Below are 14,820 nucleotides of genomic sequence, written 5' to 3' on the forward strand. Positions count from 1 at the left end.
TAGGGAACGTCACTTGGGTCCCTATTCACCCTGACAGTGAGAGGAGATGCAGACTGCAGGCTGAGTTCAGAGGGCACAGCCAGTTGGGAAAATCCTTGCAGACGTGCACCTGCCGGTGCAGCCCAGAAATGCCTCTGCCCCCCCCGCCCCGGGACATAGTGCTCTGTATCAAAGAGCCAGCCAGAGGCCAAGACTTGCATTCAAAATCAGGAAACCATGAGAAGTAGGGTATCATGGCATCTTCTCAGAAACACACCAGTTTAAAAAAAAAAAAAAAGAAATAAAACAAAGAAGGAGAACAGAAAGGAAGGAAGAAAAGAAGGAAGGAAGGAGAAGAATGGAGGGAGGAAGAAAGGAAAGAAGGAAAAGCAAGCAAGCAAGGGAATAGGAGGCGTGAAAAAAAGAATCTTCAGGAAATATAATTTTGGAGGAATGCGAAATGATATTTCAGGACTCACTTTTGGACGACTGAAATAAATGAGATGTATTTCGGCGTCTTTGAAATGCAGTCTCATGGACACAATGCCTGGGATCTGAGAAGGAATTGAAAACTTGCAAGAGATGAACAACACCCGCCACACTCACCCACCCGAAAGGTGATGGCAAAGTAATGCTGTGCGAAAAGTGAAATTGATATGTGGGGCAATGTACAATAGAGCGGGAGACCTGAAAAGAGTATTGGTAGATAGAGCTGGAGGTTAGATTTCTCAGTCCTAAGCTGCATGAGATAAAGAATGAAAATTCAAATTCATCAGAGCTGAAAAGCTAGGTGTCTCAGGACAGGAGCCGGAGCGAACATATGCATAATCCATACTCCTCTGATGAAGAATTATGGATGCACAATTTTTGTTAGTCAACTGGTAGCCTGAAAGGTAGCAAAGGATCCAGACCCCCTGGGGCAGGTCATAGAGATTCACACATTTCTCACCCACAAACATCATCATTCGCATCAATGTAGGAGAAAGGTATTTTCGAATGCAGGAGACCTTGGGAGTCATAAAGGAGCCTTTCTTCAATAGGAAATAATAATAATACGTGAATGAAAATCCAGACAGTAAAGGGGAAGGCACATCAAATCCATATTTAACATATCAGTGGTGCTAAAAGGTGCGAGGCAGGTGGGTGGCATGCGTCATTTGTTACACAAATGCAAAACAGGGCAATAAAACCACTAATAGAAAGAAGTGGATGGGGAGAGTGTGCTAGGGAGCCCTTGAAATACATCTCCACCGTCCTTTTCATCGCGGACGTAAGTGGGTATCTGAAAGACGACATATTGTGATAGGTGTTTATTGACATTATTAGAGACTGTGTAGAAATCCTTTCAAAGACTAGAAATAATACAATACTAAGAGTTCGAAATAATCGTGAGAAGGGAGGGCAATGACTTTTTTTTTTCTTCCTTATCCAAAGCTTTGTGGATAGGAATCAGTGTTGGGTTGATGTTGATAAATGAAGACGTGATTGATTGATCGATCGATTTATTTATTTATTTATTTATTATTTATTTATTTATTTATAAGACGTGGTTTAAAATACAGTAACGTGCACGTTAACGTGTAATCATAGGCGATATCACTGCTGTGTTTTGGAAGGAACACAAAACGCACGCACGCATGGGAGGGACAGAGGACATCGTCTTTAATGGTCAGGCTTGAAAGATCAAACATTAACAATGAAAGCTGGTTTTCTTTGGGTTGATGACCTTTCCTGCCCCTGCAGATTGCCTTGAAATGAATTGTGGTTTTTAAAAGTTGGTTCTCAGGGCCTGGGAGTAGGGGGCGAACGTTTCCCAGCGCGTGAAGGATTTCGGTGTTGTCTGGAAGTAGGGAAAGTGCTCAGGGTTGAAAAAAGAGAAGGAGATGTATTGAGTTTGCTTACGACTTCCTACTTCTGGAGGCATAAACAAGAAACGACCCAGGACCAGCCAGTTTTGCAAAAATAGATGAAATTAAGCATTGCCTGCTTGGCTACACTGGTTTTGTCAGCTCTAGGGACTTTCAAGTTTGGTCTGTGACACAGGGAAGATGTTGGGGATTCAAGGTGAGAGGCCAAGAAGGAATTCTGAGTCCTCGTCTTTGGTGCAAAAATGTGGTTTTATTACAGGATGGGGGCAGGACTCTGGGCAGAAAGGGCTGCACATCACGGGGTCATGAGGAGTGGCCCGTTATATACTGTCAACTTGCGAGGCGTTAGCGAGAGCCTAATTCTTTTTTTTTTTTTTTTAATTTATGATAGTCGTACAGAGAGAGAGAGAGAGAGAGAGAGAGAGAGAGAGAGAGGCAGAGACACAGGCAGAGGGAGAAGCAGGCTCCATGCACCGGGAGCCCGATGTGGGATTCGATCCCGGGTCTCCAGGATCGCGCCCTGGGCCAAAGGCAGGCGCTAAACCGCTGCGCCACCCAGGGATCCCGAGAGCCTAATTCTTGAAAGAATTTTGGAAACAAGGTTTCTAGGACTTTGAGGGAACTAGATATTGTTGGGAAAAGGTCATTTATTATCGTCTAACAAAATGTAGGTCCTGTGACCCTTCAGATATACATCGGTGGGTCATTTGCTTCGGGGATGATCACCAGCATGTATTTTCAGGGAGTAGAGATAAAGGAAGTTTTCAAAGCAATTGTAATATGTTATTTATGTATTTATGTATTTATTTATGTATGTATGTATGTATTTATTTATTTATTTATTTTTGCAATTGTAATATGTTAAAAGGAGATGCACAGGGTCCTGGGGGTCAGGCTAAGATGGCCTTTTGCCCTTAGCAAAGGATTAACATCGAGGTAGCTGCATCCCTAGAGGAAGGTCCCTCTGCCTGTTTCAAGGACATGCCAACGAGGCTGTAGGTAGTAAGGAAATCTAATAATTAATCTTTCTTCTGCCTTTGTTTCCACATCAGTCTCCACTTGTTTTCTTGAGTTTTACAAGCATGAAGGACGAGAGTGGCACTCTACAAAACAGTTAAGGCACCGAGTAACAATTTTATTTTATTTTATTTTATTTTATTTTATTTTATTTTATTTTACTTTATTTTACTTTATTTTATTTTATTTTATTATTTCTTATTTTTTGAAGGTTAAACTTTTATTCAGCAAGGCTCAAACAATTACATGCTAATTTCCAGCTAGGTTGCACCAAAAATGACGTAAAAATTTCCTTTTGGGATGATCCTGGAGTTCTGGGATTGAGTCCCGCATCGGGCTCCCTGCATGGAGCTTGCTTCTTCTTCTCTCTCTCTCTCTCTGCCTGTCTCTGCCCACCCCCGCCCCCCGCCACGTGTATCTCATGAATAAATAAAAACTTAAAAAAAAATTTCCTTTTGGTGTCCCTGAAGAACTGGATTCCTGTTATATAAAAGCTTTGTTCTTTCTTTAGACCTACAAAGAAGTATGTACAGTTGACTTCCCCAAATGATTTATTCCCTTTTCCCATATTTAGAAATCCCTTATGATCCCTCAGACAGTTCCTTCTGGAGCAAGTTTCCTCTTTCCCCCCAGCCAGCCCCAGTGGGTTCGCCTTTACAGGCTCTGGGACTAGGACAGGAGATAAGACATGTGACTGTTTCCTCACTGGGAACCGAGTAACAATTTTATTTTTTATTTTTTATAAAGAGAAAGTTCTTTTTTTTAAATTTTAATTTAATTTAATTTAATTTAATTTATTTATGATAGGCACACAGTGAGAGAGAGAGAGAGGCAGAGACACAGGCAGAGGGAGAAGCAGGCTCCATGCACCGGGAGCCCGATGTGGGATTCGATCCCGGGTCTCCAGGATCGTGCCCTGAGCCAAAGGCAGGCGCTAAACCGCTGCGCCACCCAGGGATCCCCGAGTAACAATTTTAAAAGGGCAAATCACCATGGAGGTTTTGTGTGTTTTTTTTAGTGGGTGTAACAGACTGGTGGGATGGCGCTGGACAAGGTGCTTTGGGAGATGATCAGGGTTACAAGATTGAACACCTGTGTGTCCTCCACATTCTATTATTTTTTAAATAAAATTTTTTATTTATTCATGAGAGACAGAGAAAGAGAGAGAGAGAGGGGCAGAGGCCCAGGCAGAGGGAGAAGCAGGCTCCACACAGGGAGCCCGACATGGGACTCAATCCCGGGACTCCAGGATCACGCCCTGGGCCAAAGGCAGGTGCTAAACCACTGAACCACCCAGAGATCCCCTGTCCTCCACATTCTTATGTGGAAGCCCTAACCCCCAGTGGGGTGGTGTAAGGGATGGGGTATTTGGAGAGGATCAAGGTTCCATAGAGCAGGCCCCACGATGGGGTTAGTGCCCTCCCACAAGAAGATAAAGAAAGAGCTTGCTTCCTCTATCTCTTTCCACCATGTGGCAACAGGTTGATGAGGTGGCCATCTGTCTACCAGAAAAAATCGTCACCAGAACCTACGCACATGGTCACCTTCATCTTGCATTCTCCAGCCCGCCTAACAGTCAGAAACAAATGTGTACTGTTAAAGATCCCCCTTGCCCCCCCCCCCCCACAAGTCTGTGGTATTTCATTAGAGCAGCCTGAGCAGACTGAGACGGTCTCCATGCAGAATGGCCTAGTGTCGAAGACTACGTCGGTATTCCAAAGATGAAGAATTCCCTCTATTACTGGTAATAGGATTTGTAAGCAACTGGGAAATACAAAGTACACCCTAGAAAAGACCGGTATTTTCCCCACAGGAAAGAAAAGAAGGCAATCAGAAAAGTAAAAAGAAAATTATTTTAGAAATGCATCAGGGGTATGTAAAGTATTCTCCGGCAACGGTATAGAATATGGATGAAAGGGGATGCCTTTGAATTTAGGATGTGGAATATGCAGGATTGGGCTCCATGCTCAGCGGGATATTCTCTCTCTTTCCCTCCGTCCCTCCCCCCACTGCTTGAGCTCTCTCTCTAAAAAATGTTTTAAAAAAGAATAATTTTTAAATTAAAATTGAATAAAGTTAAAATAGGTAAAACATTTTGAAAATGAAACCTAGATGAAATGATTTTCAGAGGAAACAGAAATCACTCAAATAACGACAGAAGATACATATACAGACTATGAGCGTGTAATTATTGAGGACCATATCAATGACTTTTTTTTTAAAGGCACAACTATGCACGTTTCCTCCTACTAATGTTACATAGCGAAACACGCTTTTTCGAAGCGATATAAGCTGCTTCAGACTGTGTGGAAAGGGGGAAAACATCTAAAGCATTATTCTATTTACAGAATTGCCATAATTGAAAATCTAATGCCGAGAGATTAAAATCATGTACAATTAATGATGCAAGATTTCCACAACAATAGCAGCTAGATCTCTGTAGGAATGCAAATAACAGTGTTTTCTCGACCTTATTGGGGCTCATTCCAATAATGCCAGGATGCTCTCACAACAGAATTGGATGTGTGTGTGTGTGTATTCTGTGAGTAGGAATATAAATTATGATATTTCCCCCCACCCCAGAATGTAAAATTGAAGAGCAGTTGCATGAAAGGAGTCTTGAATGTAGACAAAATGGCGACATTCCATAATGAAATGTGAGCTGCAGAGGACATGAGTCAATCCAAGTGGGATGTAGTTGTGTTCCCAGGAGCTGGCGGTGTGGTGTGATGAGGTCAGAAGCGGGAGTCAAGGTGGATGGAGGGCGTGGGACTGGAGGGTTTTGGGTGTGCATATGAAGGAAAAGTGGTCCCATGGGCATGGGCTGTGGATGTCACTTCACACATTGGGGTCAGTGAGCATCATGCACCTCATGGGAACCCACCTGTACACAGGCGTGTTTTGTCAATAACCGCACTCCAGGAGCCACACTATCCGTGTGTCCGTTACATCTCAGGAGCTTAACATGCTCACTGAATTTAGCTTGGGTATTTTGATAGAGGATTAAGCCCCCTGTTCCTTGTTTCCTTTTCTCCTTTCCTTTTTTTTTTTAAATTTTTATTTATTTATGATAGTCACACAGAGAGAGAGAGAGAGAGAGAGAGAGAGAGAGAGAGAGAGGCAGAGACATAGGCAGAGGGAGAAGCAGGCTCCATGCACCGGGAGCCTGATGTGGGATTCAATCCCGGGTCTCCAGGATCGCGCCCTGGGCCAAAGGCAGGCGCTAAACCGCTGCGCCACCCAGGGATCCCCCTTTTCTCCTTTCCGTGAGAATCAAGTATCTGTGTCCCACAGCACTCATGCTTTCTCCCACTGGCAGTGCAGAGAGACAAAACACAGAAAAACCCTACAGCATTTCTTGGAAAATTTAAGTACAGTGAAACTCTGCAGCAGACTTCAAGGAAATACTATATTGAATAAACTCATCTATATAAATAACTTGGAATAATGTTTTCAGAAAAGGGCTCAAGTCCTATTAAGCGTCTTCGGTAGATGAAAACATAGAGTTCACAGACATATGGGGATGAGTGTCTTCTCCATGGATCATGCTGGCCTAAAGCTGAAATAATGGAGAATTGATTTTCCCAAATCAAAACAGAATGATGTTGTTATACCCTTGGCATTTTCAGAAAGTTATTGGTATGGAAATCCCAGGCTTTTCACACTTTGTACATGTAGGGAGCACGGGTCAAAATCGACTAAATAGGGAAAACAGAATATGTTTATGAATCTTTCTTTAAAACACATGTATGGGGGATCCCTGGGTGGCTCAGCGGTTTAGCGCCGCCTTCAGACCAGAGCGTGCTCCTGGAGACCCTGGATCGAGTCCCACATCGGGCTCCCTGCATGGAGCCTGCTTCTCCCTCTGCCTGTGTCTCTTCCTCTCTCTCTCTCTCTCTCTCTCTCTCTCTCTCTGTCCCTCATGAATAAATAAATAAAATCTTAAAAAAAAAAACAGGTATCTGAATTACAAAATTTAGCCATTTAGAATAAAAAGCTCAGGAGCTCCTGGACAGCTAAGTTAGTGGAGGTGAAAGTCTTGATCTCAGGGTTGTGGGTTCTAGCCCCATGTCGAGTGTAGAGAATACTTAAAAAGAAAATCTTTAAAAAATTTTAAAAATAAAAAAAAATTAAAACACACAGCTCAATGGTATGACATTCCTTCACAGAGTTGTGTGGCCATCAGCACAACCAATTTTAGGATATTTTCATTATTCCACAAAGAAATCTTGGGCTCAGCAGCAGTCACTGCCTCTCCCCACTGCTCCCAGCGCTGCACACCACACATCTACTCTCTGTGTCTGTAGATCTTCCTATTGTGTGCATTTTATGTAATGGAATCCTGCAACATGTGATAGTTTGCAACAGCCTTTCTTTGACGCAATGTTCCTAAGATGTATCCAGAGTGTAGCCTCTCACACACTTCATGCACTTTTTTTTCAAGATTTTTATTTATTTATTCATGAGAGACACACAGAGAGAGGCAGAGACACAGAAAGAGGGAGAAGCAGGCTCCGTGCCGGGAGCCCGATGTGGGACTCGATCCCGGGACTCTGGGATCATGATCTGAGCTGAAGGCAGACGCTCAACCACTGAGCCACCCACGTGCCCCACTTCATGCACTTTTATTTTAATATAATACTCTCTAATTGAACAGCACACCACGTTTCGCCTGTCCATTCACCTACCGATGGGCATTTACACGGCTTGCCTTTTTTAGCTATTACAGACAGCGCTGCAAAGCACACTGCTGTGCTGGTTTTTATGGGCAGCTGTACTTCCATGTATGACTTGGAATGACAGTGCTGTATCACAGTCAACACGTATCCTAAAAGATCGCCATGCAACTTTATTTCAAAGAAAGCACAAGACCAACTGAGGGTCTGAGTATGAGAACCTTGGCAGCATAGGCAAGGTACGTAAAGTCCGCACCACAGAGGTGGCCCTGAGTCATCTGATTGACGTTACTCTAACGTGTGTTGAGTCTCCAAGCCATCTGGACTATTGCTCTTCCATTTCTAAATACGATTTGTGCTTGTAGGCCTCTACTATTTCTAGTATTCCTGTTGATGGAACATCTTTGGTGAAAAGCATGCGTTAAGACTTTTCCTCAGCTCTTGCCCACAGGGGTTTCTTTATTCTCAATAATCCCATCTGTCACTGTGATCTACTCTTAAAAACCCACAAGTATCTAAATAAATAAAATCTTTTTTTTTTTTTTTTTGAATCAAACCCACTGACGAGTATCCTACATTGAGCATGGGAGGAAGACTCAGAGCCCTCGAGCGGCTAGACTCAATCTCCCCTTTTAATGACCTAACATCATCCACTCTCTCTCTTGCTCCTAAACTGATTTTGAAATGACCTTTTTTTTTTTTTCTAATTGATTTTAGAATTCACCTATAGAGAAGCATGGGTGACTGAATGCTATCTGCTTACCCTTCCAGTTCTTGCAATCCATGAAAGTCTTACAATGGAAATAATTTAAAAGGGAATTCATTTTTATGGTCGCATGATGCTAACTGGAGTTTAATAGTCAGTGATAATAAAAATACAAGCTTGGAATGTGGCCAGAGTGGGAAAAAGACCTGCTTTGTCTAAATCTTCCTAGGATTTATGCCCCACTCCCTGGAGCATGCATTCGCCCATGACTTCCAGCTCTTGCCTGTTGGTATGATGCCCACCAGCGTGTCGGGTCCACGTGATGTTTTGGGGGATATCCTATGGGATATCCAGGCTGCCTGTAGCTCTTAACACTGCGTTATTATAGAAGGTGACTAGTATGTGTCCTTTGGCTAAGCCACCCAGTCTGTGATATTTTGTTATGGCAGCTCTAGCAAATGAATACAATCACTTACAGCCCCCCAAATCCAGGAGCATTAATTAACAGAGTCTCGATTATGAGACGTAACCCCAGGTTATTTCCAAGAGCCACATATCCACACAGTACATCCTGGCATTTGCCAAAGTTACAATGCTAGTGACTCTGGGTGGATAAGAGCCATGGTCCACAAGGAAAATACCCTGTAGGCAATGATTATGGGTTCCCTGGGAAAGAGCCAGAGTAGATAATATAGAAGAACCACCCTGGATTTGTCAAACACCAACTGAGAACTCTGTTTATGCCCATCATGAGATCCGTGGCACCTGAGAGTCATAATCAATTAACTTTATTTATTTATATTTATATTTATATTTATATTTATTTATTTACTATTTTTTAAACAATTAACTTTAATAAGAAGTGAAAGGTTACATGACCCTTCGTATTTTCACTGAGTTAGAATTGAAGCTACTCCTACTGCCTCATTTAGCGCACACACTAGTTTCTGAAGGCAGGTGCCTTGTAAGAAACCGTACAATCAACAAATGCTCGTTTAGGGTACAGGTTGTGATAGCCAATACTACAAGGATTCAGGGATGAGTGTGTTGTGCTCACAAAGCCTGCCGACAAGGGAAGGAGAAAGAGCAGCCATAAGCATTCAGAACGTAGCAGAGAACACTGAAGAATACCAATAGATGCGTGTTCTCATCCGAGTTAATCCCATCAAAATTGTAGGGCACAAATTGTGTTTCTTTGTGTTTGACACCATGACTCTGAGGGCACATTTCAAAAAGCCGGTGAGAGAACTAGACTTATTCTACTCCACCTGGCCATGGATGTGCCACGTGTCTGGGGTTGGTTTCTTTGTGGCTCATTTCCTCATTCCTATGTCTCTTGGGTGTTGAGCAGCGAATGTGCTCCCATGTTGCGCATCGAACAGATACATTTGTCAAGGGAGAATCATGCAGCTCTTTCAGCTTGAGGAATGAGAGTGCAGTAGCCTCCTTGTTCGCAAAACCAACACACCATACCTGTGATTTCTCTTCCACTCTGCAATAAATTCTTGTAGGTTTATTAAGTCCCTTCCTGCCCTCCCAGTTTATGCATCCCTCGGAATTATCACTCTCTCCAAGATTCCCAACATAATTCCACGGAATTGTTTGCTTGTTTTAAAAACACATAAATCAGAGAATTGACTTACTGACAATTTCTTTTTTCTTCCTGGTCTCCTGTAAAAAGGATGGTCATGATCAAGCCATGGACTGAAAAGAATAATTGATTCCAGTGAAAGCTAAGAGTTGCAAAGTGAAAGAATATCTTATTTGTAGCCTATCCATTTATCTGTATCTGTTCATCCATCGTCTATCATCTGTCTAAATGTCTCTACTTATCTGTTTCTCTATGATTTATCTATCTGTCTAGAGCAGATCAATAGCTGGATGGATGGATAGATGAATGTATGGATGGATAGATGGATGAATGGATGCATGCATGAGTGGATGGATGGATGGATGGATGGATGGATGGATGGATGAATGGATGGATGGATAGATGGATGAATGGATGCATGCATGAGTGGATGGATGGATGGATGGATGGATGGATGGATGGATGAATAGATGGATGGATAGATGGACGAATGGATGCATGGATGAGTGGATGGATGGATGGATGGATGGATGGAAAGATAAGTAGATCACACACAGATAAGTACACATATATGATATTAATTATGTACACAAATAGAGGAGATAAGCAGAGTTTCCATGTGATCAACCCTAAGGTATTGCTCAAATTGTCCACTGTACCCAAACCTCTCATCTTCAAGAAGTGGGGAGTGACACATGGGAGAAAATGGTCCCCTGGAGCTGGTGGTGAGAGTGGAGGTGATGATCTTAGCCTCAACCCCTGCTTCTAATCTGTTGGATGTTTCCTTCCTTATTGCCAAGCCCAGAAAATAAAAGGTTCTGTCTGCATTTTCCTTGAAGATGAAGATTACGTATACAATTTAGGCCTTTTTTCCCCTTTCTTTGTAAACTTTAGCAATGACATGAGACTTGCATTCATAGAAAGGGATGAACAGTAAGTGAACGGCTTTCTCTCATCCAGAAAGAGCGCCCTTTCAAGAAAGAGAGCATTGCCGGGACCAGAGCATGCTCCACTTCCCCTAGAGGTGACCTCTATCTGGAATCCCGTAAGAATTGCTTGCTTGTTCTTTTCTGAACCTTGATGCCTATGAGTGCAAACTTTGGATTTCATATAAAAGGGCAGGTGGCACGTGTAGTAGGGTTGCACCTCTGGCCTCTTTCACGTGACGTCACATCATGGGATCCATGCAGATGTTGCAAGTGTCTTGTGCTTCATTGTGTTTCTCTGCTGTCTAGTGTATTATCCTACAAACACACCACAATGGATTGATCCATGCTATGGTTGGCAGATGGCGTGACTGGTTCCCCTCAAAGCTCTTTGAAACAATGCAGCTGCAGACGTTTCTTTGTTCTATTACCTGGTTCTAGAGAATATAATAATTGTGAGTAGAGTTTCTGGAACTTTTCATGATTTATGCTCTGTGTGTTGAATGCACTTCTCAGAAGTCTGACTTCTCCTGTTTCTCACTGGAAAACCCAAATACAGGGTGTTTGTTTCCTGTGGGGGAATTCCCAAGGAGCTCTGTGTACATCGTGAGCATGGCGTCAGGCATTTGACCTCTATGGTTCCCATTGACCTGGGCATAGAGGCCCAGTCACAACAGTGTCCATGGGACTCAAAGAACTGGATTAGGGGATTTAATTGGACTCTGGTGATTCGACATTCCCTCAGCTCCCAAACCCAGCTGAACTGCAACTGACCCCCGGAACTGCCTGCACTTTCCATGTGATGAGATAATCCTGCTTACATGCAGCCCCTGCTTGGCCACACTTGAGGCAGAGGCTTTGCAAATAAATCTGATTATCAGCATGTCCTCCCCCTCCATCCCCGCCCTTATAGGGGCCTCCTTGCCTCAGGACACATGATTAAAATCAGACCACAGCACGCATCAGGAAGACAAATGCAAAGACTCATCCAAGAAAAAAAAGAACATACAACCAAGGAAATTGGATGAATTTACAGCCATGCAGAAGAGGGCCTTGAATGTATGTATGGATTTCAAGGGAAATGAGAGACCTTGATAAATAATGTTGGGTCTGTAAATGCACCGGAGATGGTACAATGTAAAAACTGCAGTATTCTTCGTAACAATGGGATGGGCTCTGTGAATGCTTTCAATGATTTAGGAACTTCTAGGCAAGTTTAAAATTTGTTTAAACTTTAGTGAAGTCAACATTAAGAAACACATGCATGCACCTGCAGGCATGCATCCTACTCCACAAATATGTAACTTCAGTAAAACTCCTGGCAAGCGACGTAATTATGTAATGTTCTGTGAACATAGGGTTCTAAGACAGCCTGAGAGGTGGGTTTTGAAACTTTGGAGGCAGGATGCCTGGGTGGCTCCGTGGGTTACATGGCTGCTTTGGACCCAGGTCATGATCCTGGGGTCCTGGGATTGAGTTCTACATTCTGCTTGGTAGGGAGTCTGCTTCTCTTGCTCCCCCTGCTTGTGCTCTCTCTCTCTCTTTGTCAAATAAATAAATAAGATCTTTTTAAAAAATTAAAAAAAAAAAAACTTTGGAGGTGATGAGAAATGCTAACCTAAGAGGCTGTTTGTCCAGCCTGAAGGACCATTTTTATTTGCCAATTGCTGAGCTTGCAAACACAGGGATAGTGACTGAGAGCCTAAGGAGACACGCACTCTTTTCCCCCATAAAAGCTAACAAGGAGCAGGACGCTGCTAGTTCTACAGGGAAATGTCACTACCTTGTGCTTCAACTGGCTGAGAAAACGAGAAAACCCCCTCCCTGGTCCCTCCTGACCATGCCCATCAGTGTTTGAGGGAGATTTTCACTCTAGCATTTGTCACACAAACATCTCAAATGATGTCTGCACTCCGAGACCACAGGGGTTCTGGGTTTTAATTATACAACCTGCTTGATTACGTTTAGGTAAAAGCCATCTGCCACCACTTCCTTTACCTACTTTTTAATCATGGTTTGTTTTTGTTTTGTTTTGTTTTTTTGCAGTTAAGTTGCATGGGTTCCTTATATATTTTATTTTTAAGATTTTATTTATTTGTTTTTTTTTTATTTTTTATTTTTATTTATTTATGATAGTCACAGAGAGAGAGAGAGAGAGAGAGGCAGAGACATAGGCAGAGGGAGAAGCAGGCTCCATGCACCGGGAGCCTGACGTGGGATTCGATCCTGGGTCTCCAGGATCCCGCCCTGGGCCAAAGGCAGGCGCCAAACCGCTGCGCCACCCAGGGATCCCGATTTTATTTATTTGACAGAGAGGGAGAACATGAGCTGAGGGAGGGGCAGAGAGGGAGAGGGCAAGAGAGTTTCAAGCACAGAGCCTGAAACGGGGCTTGAACTCATGACCCTGAGATCATGACTTGACTTGAAACCAAGATTCGAGATTTTTAAAAAAAATTTTACTTTTATTTTTAAGAATTTGTTTATTCATGAGAGACAAGGAGAGAGAGAGAGAGAGAGGCAGAGACACAGCCAGAGGGAGAAGCAGGCTCCATGCAGGGAGCCTGATGTGGGACTCGATCCTGAGACTCTGGGATCATGCCCTGAGCTGAAGGCAGACACTCAACCGCTGAGCCACCCAGGGGTCCCGAGATTCGAGATTTGGATGCTTAACTGAGCCACTAAGATGCCCTGACTTATATATTTTAGCTATTACCCCCTTACAAGATAGATGTCTTGCAATTACATTCCCCCATTCTATAGGTTGCCTTTCAATTTTGTGGATTATTTCCTTTACCTCCAGAAGCTTTTTAGTTTAATGTCATCTCATTTATTATTGCCTTTTTTTTTTTTAAAGCATTGCAGGGATACTTGAGGCATTTGGTCCTCTCTCAGGAATTGGTGGTGATGTAAGCCAGTTTAGCCAGTTCCAAAAGTGACCCCCACCATGGTCCAGCATTTTGATGTCTCATTTTCCAGAGAAAGTTCTCAGGAAGATGCCATGTGCCATATTATGAAATTTCATTTTTTTTTAAATTATGGAAACACATGCTTGTGGAAGTGTACAATCTGTTGCTTCTCAAGCAAAAAGAAGTGGCCAGTGACCCTCCAGCAGAATTGACAAGGAGCTCTGTGGTGAACTTGTTTTCTGAGAGCTCAATGTTTGCAATGGCATCAGGAAGGCCACCTCTCTTCTTGAAGCAGACACACGGGGAAACAGAGTAGCGTTCAATGAGAGCTTCTATGCCACGATACTTTGTCTTTCCAATCTGCTATTTTTTTTAAATATATATATATATATATATTTTTTTTTACTTATTCATGAGAGACACACAGAGAGAGAGAGGGGCAGAGACACAGGCAAAGGGAGAAGCAGGCTCCACGCAGGGAGCCCGACGTGGGACTCGATCCTGAGACTCAAGGATCACGCCTGGACTGAAGACTCCCATCTGCTCTTAAACCTTCCTACCATCCCTTCTGGTGCACGCAATCCCAAAACCTGGCCTTTGGCAATTTGAAACTAAGCATGATGCGAGGTAAACAGCGGTAATTATAAAATCAAACACGCCCACGGCGCATCATCCACAGCTGTATCTGTAAGAGATTTTATAGGCGAGACGCAAGCCAACCCAAACAATGCACTGCTAGGACAACTGTTCGTTTATACTCCACTAACCCTTTTAAATTCAGGGCATTAAAAAAAATAAATTCAGGGCATTGCTTAATTCATATTCTTTCCCACCTTGACAAATTCAACGTGGACATCTAAGAGCATGGACGTTCTGAGACAGAAGGCTGATTTTATTTTCTCCGTGCAATATTGATTCAGATACTTCTTTGCCATACATGACTACATTGATTTGCTTTTTCTTTCTTTTTTTTTTTATTTTTAAGATTTTATTTATTTACTTGAGAGAGAGCAGAGCAAGAGAGAGAACACAAGCAGGGATGAGGGATAGACGGAGAGGGAGAAACAGACTTCTTGCTGAGCAGGGAGCCAGATGCGGGACTCATCCCAGGACCCCGGGATCATGACTTGAGCTGAAGGCAGAGACTTAAC

The 14,820-nt window shown here is 43.0% G+C and overlaps 1 non-coding gene across 1 annotated transcript; it reads right to left on the bottom strand.

Moving 5' to 3' along the window:
* Window positions 1–3,450: 3,450 nt before the first annotated feature.
* LOC112656060 (small nucleolar RNA SNORD22) lies at window positions 3,451–3,575 on the bottom strand. The gene has a single exon (XR_003134071.1). It is a non-coding gene; the product is annotated as a small nucleolar RNA SNORD22 (small nucleolar RNA).
* Window positions 3,576–14,820: the final 11,245 nt, after the last annotated feature.

Source organism: Canis lupus, chromosome X, assembly GCF_003254725.2.
Source record: "Canis lupus dingo isolate Sandy chromosome X, ASM325472v2, whole genome shotgun sequence".
In the NCBI taxonomy this organism is placed as follows: Eukaryota; Metazoa; Chordata; class Mammalia; order Carnivora; family Canidae; genus Canis; species Canis lupus.